The following is a 7,802-nucleotide window of genomic DNA, read 5'->3' on the forward strand; positions in this document are numbered from 1 at the left end:
TAGTTGCTAGTTATTCCTCCATGATTTAGTTTTCCAGTTCAATGTAGTCTTGTGCTCGTGTGATTGAAAACTAAGAATGGAAAAGTGAAGCTGGACGTCAAACTACAGTACGTGCATATGTGCATATAGTCTGCCCCTCCTCTGTTTCCATCACTTCGTAGGAAAGGGAAAATTACATGTAGATGAAGTAGCATATGACGACTTGGAGGTGAGCCCAGCCCCCGCGTCGTCCTCCCCCTAGGGCGACTTTGCCGGCCAGAAACATAGCCGCCGCCACCGCAAACTCCCTCCTCCTCTCCCTCCGCCGCCGCCGGAAGACACCGCCGGGCTAAGCCCAGGGGCCGACGGCGGTGGCGGGGGATCTCCTCTCTCGCACGTCTCCGGGATGGGGCGGACCCCGAGGCATGTGGTGGCGCGACCGATCTGGGATCTGCGGCGCGGCGGATGGCTGCAGGTGGCGGGAGTCCGGCCCGTCCTCGGACGGCGACGACTTGGCGCGGCGGAGGCCAGGATTGCGGGCGCTGCGGATGGCCCTTTGGGCGGCGGCGGCAGCTGCTGTCGACGGCGGCCGGCTTGGCTCCGGTGGCGTGCATGCTGCCTTCAGATCGGCGACGGTGGCGTGGAGGGCCTGGTGGTTTCGTCGGCAGCACCTCCGATCAGATCTATTCTGACCGGTGCAGCCGACCGTGGTGGTCATATCTTCCGTCATAGGTGGTCGGCTTGAGGCTGGGTGTTCGGATCTCGGGATTTGTCATCTGGCACTAGCTGCGAGTCGGGAAGACGTATTTGCCGGTGAAAACCGTGGCGACGGCGGGCGAAGGCGGCGTTCCACGGCGTTACCTTGATGAAGGCATCGTCATGTGACTACCGTCGACCCACTCGTATTGCTCCGGGGGAAACCCTAGGATCTGGTGTTCCAGACCGGACGATGGCGGTAGTGCGGTGTCGTTTCTCTCTTGGGAGCATCGTTTTGTGGAGCAGCGCTGGAAGTCAGAGGCAGGAGGTGGAGTGGCTTCGTCTTGCACAGAGCTTTGATGGTGATGTCAAGTCATGCCTGATCGACAGGTGCTACGCCTGGTCATGCCTGGTCGGCAGGTGCTACACACGACAGATGCTCCAAGGGCTTCAAGTTGTGTCGGCTGGTGGTACTTGGCAGCATGGCGCTGAGGTGTATCAGTGGCGATCACGACGTGTTCAGCTGTTTGCGCGGCAGGTGCCGTTGGGCGCCGTGATGGCGTTGACGATAGCTGGACCGAGCAAGGTTGATGCATCAGTACAGTTCTCAAGATGGAGCGGTGACAGTTGGCGGCGGCGGCCTCTGAGAGCACGCTGGACCAGTGTGTGCCCCAGACCCGGCAAGTGGCTAGGTTGGGGTGTCAGGTCTTAGATGTTAGGCTTGGCTGCGATGTCTGTTTGGTATTAGGCCCAGGCTATCTGCGCCCCTACATCAATTGGATAGGTGTAGCGACAGTTTGTTGCTTAGACCGTGGCCTTAGTCTTACTATTGTATGACTTTGTAAGATCTTGTGAGAATAATTAATAAAGTGGCTATATGCATCTCCCAGATGCAGAGGCCGGGGGTCATCCTTCTTTTCAAAAAAAAGAAGAAGTAGCATAGGGGGGTAGCACTCACCTCTGGTTGCGAGCTTGCATCGAGCTCCAAACTTCAAGTGAGTCTGCACGAGCTCCCCCTGTATCTCGACGTACCAGCAGACCGCCCCCGCACACGACGTTGTTTAGCGGGGAACTGCGGCATGGAACAGCTGCCACAGTCTAGGCTCAGGTACAGGTGCAGCGGACGCAAGCGGTGCTACCCGCAATAGCTCTCGCCTTGCCTCCGGCGACGGTGACGGCCCCGAATGGCACACCGCAATCTCATCTTCCCTCTTCCTCTTGTGCAGAATTGTCCCACCCCGCTCTCTTCCATTAAATCCTCCCAATTTAAATACACTTTTATGTTTTCTCCGTATCAACGAGCCGTCTCAGGAGTTAACAAGCGAAGGGTGTGAGAACTAAAGCGTGCAAGGAATAAGGAACGGAATGAATTGATTGACTCTCGCAAAGAAATAAGGAAGGAAATTAACCAAAGCAGGGAAGGAATTGAGTGTCTCTCGCAGAGAAATAAGGAAGGAAATTAACCAGGAAGGGAATGAAACTGAAGGAAATTATTAAAGGGATTCCCGTGTGGTTCAATTCTAACTTTGACAAACACCGTTCAAATCTTGAAATCTAGCAACTGAGAATGCACAATCAAAAGAGGAACCACATGCACGTGTTAAAGGATTCTTGAGCATGCATAATCAGCGTAGATCTCTAATTTATTCGAGATAATCAGCAAAACACTTTTTTTCTCCTGTGTAACAACAGATTACTGCCAAAATATCTTCCGGGCTACATCCTTTCTCCTGCCCATCTACTACATTGTCAATGTTGCCCCCTAGATCACACAATAGACCAGGATTGCTACAAAATTGCTCTCTCCGTGGATCAGCATGCATCCACTGTGTTCTTGAGCATGGAAGCAGCTCCTGGCACTTCATCATCCATAGCTACGTTGTTGCGCCTTGAATCTACAAATTATAGACCCTCTTATCATACAGAGGAGATAAGACTAAAACAAACAAAGTGTTTAATCTATGACATGCAAATTACAAAAAAAGCTCGAGGAGTGATCATGGGCGTGCATATTAATCCTTCGGAATTACATTATAATTATGGGAGTGATGATCGCGGGCATGCCACACAAGCAGCCATGCGCATCAGCAGAATCAGTTTCAAACATGCCTCACGTATACATATAGCAAGGAGCGGCCTCATGTTTCGAACATGCCTCGTGTATATGCAAGAGTTTAGTGCTTCACTATAGTATACGATTTCTTCAGGTTTTGTACAGTAGTTCCAAGGGGAGACAATAATCAATTATAGTTAAGATGATTTTCCACAAGGTACATTTTTCCAAGAAAAGGTTGCATTGTTATTTACTGATTATCTAAGATTTATATATTCTCAGCTATATTCCAAGCTACAATATTTTGTTTTGTCATCTCAACCTTTTTTTGACCTTTTTTTGTCATCTCGGCATCTTATACTAACGGCTAACACCGAGGGGAAGCCTTTCAATTTGTTTTAACAGTTTGTACGTATTATATAAAAAGCATTACAATGATATAATAGTATTTACTGATTATCTAAGATTTATATATTCTCATCTATATTCCAAGCTACAATATTTTGTTTTGTCATCTCAACCTTTTTTTGTCATCTCGGCATCTTATACTAACGGCTAACACCGAGGGGAAGCCTTTCAATTTGTTTTAACAGTTTGTACGTATTATATAAGAAGCATTACAATGATATAATAGTATTCTGTGTAAAATGCAGTTGTATTACCATCCATGCTTGTCGTCTACTAAATGAGTGCTTGTAAAAGTACAGTCGGTTTTGATACTCATTGTTATTTGTTCTAAGGTATGTCTCGGTTTTAGAATGGTAGCCCGTAGAAAATATAATTGTGAGTTCAGTTTCAAAGTATCGTTTTGCATGATTTCCGTAATTTCTATGAATTCAAACTGCTAACTGATAGATTTATGCTAAAATGATGATATATATATGAATACGAATTAGTTGCTGGTTATTCCTCCATGATTTAGTTTTCCAGTTCAATGTAGTCTTGTGCTCTTGTGATTGAAAACTAAGAATGGAAAAGTGAAGCTGCACGTCAAACTACAGTACGTGCATATGTGCATACAGTCTGCCCCTCCTCTGTTTCCATCACTTCATAGGAAAGGGAAAATTACATGTAGATGAAGTAGCATATGACGACTGGGAGGTGAGCCCAGCCCCCGCGTCGTCCTCCCCCTAGGGCGACTCGGGCGGCCAGAAACATAGCCGCCGCCGCCGCAAACTCCCTCCTCCTCTCCCTCCACCGCCGCCGGAAGCCGCCGCCGGGCTAAGTCCGGGGGCCGACGGCAGTGGCGGGGGATCTCCTCTCTCGCACGTCTCCGGGATGGGGCGGACCCCAAGGCATGTGGTGGCGCGACCGATCTGGGATCTGCGGCGCGGCGGATGGATGCAGGCGGCGGGAGTGCGGCCCGTCCTTGGACGGCGACGACTTGGCGCGGCGGAGGCCAGGACTGCGGGCGCTGCGGATGTCCTTCGGGCGCCTGCGGCAGCTGCTGTCGGCGGCGGCCAGCTTGGCTCCGGTGGCGTGAATGCTGCCTTCAGATCGGCGACGGCGATGTGGAGGGCCTGGTGGTTTCGTCGGCGGCACCTCCAATCAGATCTGGTCTGACCGGTGCAGCCGACCGTGGTGGTCATCTCTTCCGTCATAGGTGGTCGGCCTGAGGCTGGGTGTTCGGATCTCGGGATTTGTCATCTGGCACTAGCTGCGAGTCGGGAAGACGTATTTGCCGGTGAAAACCGTGGCGACGGCGGGCGATGGCGGCGTTCCACAGCGTTACCTTGATGAAGGCATCGTCATGTGACTACCGTCGACCCACTCGTATTGCTCCGGAGGAAACCCTAGGATCTGGTGTTCCAGACCGGACAATGGCGGCAGTGTGGTGTCGTTTCTCTCTTGGGAGCATCGTTTTGTGGAGCAGCGCTGGAAGTTAGAGGCAGGAGGTGGAGTGGCTTCGTCTTGCACAGAGCTTTGATGGTGATGTCAAGTCATGCCTGATCGACAGGTGCTACGCTTGGTCATGCCTGATCGGCAGGTGCTACGCACGACAGATCCTCCAAGGGCTTCAAGTTGTGTCGGCTGGTGGTACTTGGCAGCATGGCACTGAGGTGTATCAGTGGCGATCGCGATGTGTTCAGCTGTTTGCACGGGAGGTGCCGTTGGGCGTCGTGATGGCGTTGACGATAGCTGGACCGAGCAAGGTTGATGCATCAGTACAGTTCTGAAGATGGAGCGGTGACAGTTGGCGGCGGCGGCCTCTGAGAGCACGCCGGACCAGTGTGTGCCCCAGACCCGGCAAGTGGCTAGGTTGGGGTGTCGGGTCTTAGATGTTAGGCTTGGCTGCGATGTCTGTTTGGTATTAGGCTCAGGCTATCTGCACCCCTACATCAATTGGATAGGTGTAGCGACAGTTTGTTGCTTAGACGATGGCTTTAGTCTTACTATTGTATGACTTTGTAAGGTCTTGTGAGAATAATTAATAAAGTGGCTATATGCATCGCTCAGATGCAGAGGCCGAGGGTCATCCTCCTTTTCTAAAAAAAATGAAGTAGCATAGGGGGTAGCACTCACCTCTGGCTGTGAGCTTGCATCGAGCTCCAAACTTCAAGTGAGTCTGCACGAGCTCCCCCTGTATCTCGACGTACCAGCAGACCGCCCCCGCACACGATGTTGTTTAGCGGGGAACTGCGGCATGGAGCAGCTGCCACAGTCTGGGCTCAGGTACAGGTGCGCCGGACGCAAGCGGTGCTACCCACAATAGCTCTCGCCTTGCCTCCGGCGACGGCGACGGCCCCGAACGGCACACCGCAATCTCATCTTGTGTGAGTCGTTTCCGAGCTCGAATTGAGGGGAGGATAGGCATGGCAGCAGCTGCCATAGCTTAGGCCGGGGCTTGGACATGCCGGACGCGGGCCGTGCTATCCGCGATGGACCCCTACTTGCCGCTAGCGACGGCGATGGCCCCATGTGGCGGACTGCATCTCACTGTCTCATCTTGTGGGAAACGCCTCATGAAGCTTGAACTGATGCCACTAGAAGAGTCGGGGAGATAAGGTAAGGGAAAGGAAATAGAAAAAAACAAAATATGTTGTTTCAGTGGTGGGGCCCACCAGAAGAAGTGTTGGTCGCGGGAAGAGAGAGAGGTACGCCACACATGCATAAAAGAGGACATGTACGCCGCCATTTACCCGATGAATTGACTCTGATTAAATGAAATTATGTGCTGGATGCCTCTAACTAAATAGATTTGTGTGCTGGCTAATGAAAATTAATCCGGGCTACCATTTGTTTGGGCAATTTCGGATTGTCTTCCTTCCTTGCATATTAACGTGGGGCAACATATTTGGGCAACACAATAAATAGCGGTGTCCCCGCAAAAAAAAAATAGCGGTGAAACTAAGCGAGTACTTGCAATTAATATACAAAGTTAACTAAAAAAGTATGCATGCTTATTGGCCAAATCACAGCCGCGTTGGTGTCAGGAGATCTAAAAATCAGGTCCTGTAAAAATAGATACAGGGAGTACGATTTATGTGTACCATGGTCAATCTATTCCCTCCGTTCCTAAATATTTGTATTTTTAGAGATTTCAACAAATGACTATATACAAAGCAAAATGAGTGAACTATACTTTAAAATATGTCTATATACATTCGGATGTGATAGTCCATTTGAAATCTTTAAAAAAACAAATATTTAGGAACGGAGGAAGTAATTATTATGGTGCACTTTAATTTATTCATGTATTATGCTATCGGAAGTATGATACAGGAATCATACCAAAAGCATTGTATCTGTAGTATAGTTCTTAATTCACAGGGGCTTGTGCCTCCCTGCAGCACGATGAACATTTTGACGAACATGTCAATTATCTTTCCTGTTACAACGCACGAGCATTTGAATAAAATGTTTTCTACAAGCAGTGGTAGTTACCACCACTTGCGTTTTGTATGTTGTATATAGTATCTGTCGAAACCGAGAGTATGTACGTGTAGTATGTAGTATATAACAATGATTAGGTAGTATATATACAAATTTTTAGGTAGTATGTACCATTTTTTGAGTATGCTCTTTTTTACGTACAAATATGTACGTATTTCACAAATATAACAAAAACTATGGGCTCATATGCAATTTTTTCATGTAACTTACTTTGAAATATCTTACATATATTATATAAACATATTTAAAATAATAAAATAATATATATAGTACCACATGGTAGTATATGAGATATGTGGGGTAACTACCACCGGGTGGTAGGATGGATTTTCCCTATATATATATATATGGACTGTGCTAACGACCAGTCGACTGGTCGTTAGCGACAGATCCGCACGATTAGTTCGCTATCTTCCCACGCTCGCTTTCCACTGATTTTTTTCCTTCTCTCAAAAACCGTGATAAATCGCTAATGGTTTTTTCTGGTTTTTCGCCGCATAATATGAAAATAAAATAAAAGTGCTTGAAAGAGGATTCAAACCTAGGTCTATGCAATACCTATTGAGCCTAATAACCAACTAAGCCACCTTTTGTTGTTGTCTATTGTAGGTAAACAATGTTATTTGAACCTTTCTTATTTCTGCCATATCAGAAAATAAATAAAGTTTGGCTTGGTAACTTTGGCATGATCAGCATGATAATTAGGGTATGAGCAACATGATAACTATACCATGATAAGGCTGATAACTACAGTACGAGAAGGTTAAGGCATGAGGAAGTATGGTAATTTAACACATAAATTACCGATGAAAATGTTTAAAAAACTTTTTTCCCTTGGATGAAAGATACCATGGTGTTTAAAACATAAGATATTAGTTATCAAATCTGTGATGTATACATTATCATGTTTTTTACATAGAAATTACCGGGTGTATATTTTTCAACAATAAAAATTCAGGTCAAAAATTATAATGGCGTTTGTATATGAGTTATCAGCTTAGTATGTGTCTATTAACAAGCTATTTACATTTAAATTACCGTGGTTGCCCCCCCCCCTCGCCACAGACGCCAAATTATCAAGTCTGCGATGTGTGAGTTATCATGTTATTTGCAGAAGAGTTATCGTGGTATGGTTCAACAACTCCTCCCACCCTACCCCCGCCGATAAAGTTATCAGGAT

The 7,802-nt window shown here is 47.6% G+C and overlaps 1 long non-coding RNA gene across 1 annotated transcript; it reads right to left on the bottom strand.

Annotated features, from left to right (window-relative positions):
* Window positions 1-2,289: 2,289 nt before the first annotated feature.
* Window positions 2,290-5,670, bottom strand: LOC119367869. Its single transcript, XR_005176459.1, has 2 exons — window positions 5,252-5,670; window positions 2,290-2,570 (listed from the first exon to the last, which is right to left on the bottom strand). It is a non-coding gene; the product is annotated as an uncharacterized LOC119367869 (long non-coding RNA).
* Between the last annotated feature and the right edge of the window lie 2,132 nt (window positions 5,671-7,802).

Source organism: Triticum dicoccoides, chromosome 2B (genome assembly GCF_002162155.2).
Source record: "Triticum dicoccoides isolate Atlit2015 ecotype Zavitan chromosome 2B, WEW_v2.0, whole genome shotgun sequence".
Taxonomy (NCBI): Eukaryota; Viridiplantae; Streptophyta; class Magnoliopsida; order Poales; family Poaceae; genus Triticum; species Triticum dicoccoides.